General features: G+C 32.4%; 2 long non-coding RNA genes across 2 annotated transcripts; both read right to left on the reverse strand.

Annotated features, from left to right (window-relative positions):
- Positions 1-240: 240 nt before the first annotated feature.
- LOC130965269 (uncharacterized) lies at positions 241-2,085 on the reverse strand. The gene is made up of 3 exons (XR_009081201.1): positions 1,361-2,085; positions 902-985; positions 241-455 (listed from the first exon to the last, which is right to left on the reverse strand). It is a non-coding gene; the product is annotated as an uncharacterized LOC130965269 (long non-coding RNA).
- Positions 2,086-2,275: 190 nt separating this feature from the next.
- LOC130965270 (uncharacterized) lies at positions 2,276-3,469 on the reverse strand. The gene is made up of 3 exons (XR_009081202.1): positions 3,413-3,469; positions 2,612-2,714; positions 2,276-2,342 (listed from the first exon to the last, which is right to left on the reverse strand). It is a non-coding gene; the product is annotated as an uncharacterized LOC130965270 (long non-coding RNA).
- Between the last annotated feature and the right edge of the window lie 234 nt (positions 3,470-3,703).

A 3,703-nucleotide genomic window follows, 5' to 3' on the forward strand; every position in this document is an offset into this window, starting at 1 on the left:
CAAACTCTGAATATAGATAAAAAATTCGTCCGTAAATTCGTTAGTAAGGTAAAATAGAATTTTATAAATTTAATAAATATAAATTTTTATCTAATTTATATTCGAATATTTATAATATTTCAAAAAATAAACAAATTCATCATATTATCAAGCTAAAAGAAAATTACTATAAACAAGCAAGTCAATATAATTCAAAACATAAATAAAGTGTATTAATACATCAACTATAATAATAAGTAGCAACCATACATCAACAAAGTGTATTAATACATCAACTATAATACTAAGTAACAACCATTTACATCAACAAAGTGTATTGATATATCAACTATAATTCAAAACATAAACTCTATATTCAAAACATCTTTACTCTCTGTGTTCAATGCCTCGGTGGCTAGTTGTTTGGCTGCCCTTCGTGGATCTTTTATCCTTTACTCTACCCTCTAAAGTGCATCCTGCATGGCAAACAGCCGGATACCACCACCATTGTTGAATTTTGGAAAGAAATGGAATGAGAATGAAACAGAGTATGATTGTGGAGAAAATAAAATAAAAAACCAAATGACAAATTTATGTGATTTTAGAAGTGCATTTTCGCCTTTTAAAAAAAAAGGGAAACAAAAAGAGATTAACAGAAAACCTTCCATAGACCATCACTAACAAGTATCAAAGCTCAATATTTGCGTTAATCGGCATACTTCATGTCAGGCTTGGATATAACCATTAAAACAAATTTCAATTGTTTGAATTTAAGGTTCAAAGTTCAAAATTTCATTAGTTAATCCGAAGAGAAGATACGAAAATCATACTCCAAATCCAAATTTGAGTATACAAGAAAATGAAAGATAATTCAGCAAGCTCAAAATTATTTAAAAAAAAAAAAAGAGGTGTAGGCCTGTACCTTGTTGGTTGCTAATTGATTGCCAAAAGCATCGATTAGATCAAAAAATTCAGACAATGAAAGCATCCCATCTTCATTGAAGTCCTGCCAACAGCATAATGTCTCAGGTTGATAACTATATGAGAGAATTATATTTAAATTATCAAAACAATTGTGAATTACATATTGCACTTTCTATGACGTATATAATTCAAAGATTATTCTATCATATATATGTTCAACTTATATGAAGTTCCTTCAGTTTTATAGAGCCTCAAACAGAGAAAAGGAATCACCAAGAAGAAACTGGAATAGTCACATTAATATCTACTAGCAATTGGTACAATGTTGTATGAAATCAGGACTCCCATGTAGCAATAGGATGATTAACTACTACTTCTGATAATCACATATATCAGTTATTCAGGCCCACACTAGACACAGGTTATCAGAATGCAAAGAAGGAAATATCAGACTTACCACTATAGATAAGATGCGTCTTACAAAACCTCGTAAACTGAGATTCTTGCAACATGTGATCCATTCTGCCTCCTCATGTGTCCTCTTCCAGTCAGGACTCTCAAACCCCGTCACATAGCCCTTCACATCAAACCTTCAAACCCGAAAAAATCTAATTAGACCCGATAAAAGTATAAACTCTATAGCTCTAAGCAAACCTATTCCTTCAACCCAGACAAAGAAAACCAAGAAAGGTCAACTCCTTTATATAAACCATTAGAAAACCCAAACCAAAGGCAACATAAACATTAGCTGAAACAAAAATGGCCTTCATAACAAATAGCTATCAGGTAATTTTTCACATGAAAGGGGAACTAAAAAAATATAAAAAAAACACTCAAATTGAAGCAAAGCTAAAAACTATGATGTGTAGAGACGAACATCATAGTTTTTATATGCTAAAAACTAGGGACAAAGTAATCCAATAAAAGGGAAAGATGTCACGTCAGTATCATCAATAACAAAGTCATGAGAACAGAGAATCATATTAATTTACCTGTATATAGGATTTTATTTTATAAAATATATATGTAATTTCCAAAATAAATTATCAGTCAGCAGAGAAGTTTCATATAGGTGAGACAGAGACTGAGCTAATAGTCCAACTAAGTTTAACGATCATAGCCGAAGTTTAGACAAATTATACTGTACAGTTCTGATAAGAATTATGGCCAAGAGGGAACCAAGAGAAGTCTGATGCAGAAGACGTTGCTTGTACCATAGAACACCAGTCAAAATCTATCCAGGAAAATAGCACATCAGCATTTAGGACATACTTGCAGTTTTACATAGTTCAGTGCCAAAAGACAACACCTACCAGTTTATGAATGCTTGCATTAAAAGAAGAGTCTTGACTGAGTATGAGGAGTATAATCAGCAACATGTAAATTTGATTAGCTGTTCTCCTTGGAGCATTGTATAGAGCTTTCAGAATGGGCATTAACTGTTAATTTCATTAGATAGATAAAGATCACAATAAGGCTCAATTCTCAGTCATTATAGAAGTAGCAGCAGGACTCATATGATTTAGAATGACTTGAGAAAGTGGCAGTCACATATATCATATCGATAATCAAGTAAACACATGAATTATAAAGTAATAAGCCTCTACAGGATTCTACTTCAAAGTCTTCTTTTGTCTTCTAGACATATAACTAATTAATTCATTCCCACTTCCTCCATAGGAGAAACTTTAAGTTTGCTACCACATACCAAGGCATCCATGTCAGTCCGCACCAAGACATACTCCAAAAAGGCAGAATTTTCTTGCAACAGTGAGTACAGTAGAAGAACAACAACCTCATCAGCCAAGCATCTGTGGAGGAATAAAAGTGATAAGGTTTTAGAAACTGATGTGTTTAGAAGCACGAGTATATAATTAAGGACAATGCAAAACTGGAAGTCAATAACCAGGAGACACTAGGATCTCTAACCAAGAAACTGATGCACCAAGGACACAAATATCTTCTTTTGCTTTTCTTAAATTCAATTATTAGTAACCAATTCAAACACTATTAACAAGTTCAACATGATCCAATTGTCATGCTAACTGCTAAGTTTCTTCATATATGGATAATCGTAATTCATTCTTCCCTCCCTTATCATGAGTCATTGAGTCATGACGCATAACCAATGTAATCCTTAATCTGATTTATCTTAGGGATACATATAGCCATATCAATCTCATAGCAGGGACATCTATATTGTTGTATATACTTTATTACTATTATTTTATGGCACATGCTATTTTAGTAATGGTCCACATTCAACTTCTGACGATAACTAAAATCTGGATCTTCGTGTGTTAGTTAGTAGTTATATATCAACTCGCAGATTAGGAATCCGATTTCAGCAGTGTTACATTAATTAACATAGTTAGCAGGTGGATGAATTTTTACACAATATTTTAAATACTTATGATAACTATCTCAGCTTGGAATAATAATAATAAATTACAATTTTTTTTTTTTCATTTTATGATCCTTCGCAGCTTAATGCATAGGATGCACATACCATAACTTTCCTCTGATTTATAGTGGCACAATCAACTAAAGCATAGATGTTGTCAGATCCCTCCACCCTTAGCCATTCATCAGTGGCTAATGCAAGTCTATTACTCTATAACTGAAACAATTCCAACCAAGAAAAACAATTAAATACCCAACACTTTTTTCTTAGTTTAAAAATATTAAACTCTATGAATACGAAGCGACAAACCTGGCAAACTTGTTTCATAAATTCAATTATTTCTGGGCAAGGACCATATTATACAACAAAAACATGCACTGGATCAGAACCATAACA

The sequence above is a fragment of the Arachis stenosperma genome, chromosome 3, assembly GCF_014773155.1.
Source record: "Arachis stenosperma cultivar V10309 chromosome 3, arast.V10309.gnm1.PFL2, whole genome shotgun sequence".
NCBI classification, from domain to species: Eukaryota; Viridiplantae; Streptophyta; class Magnoliopsida; order Fabales; family Fabaceae; genus Arachis; species Arachis stenosperma.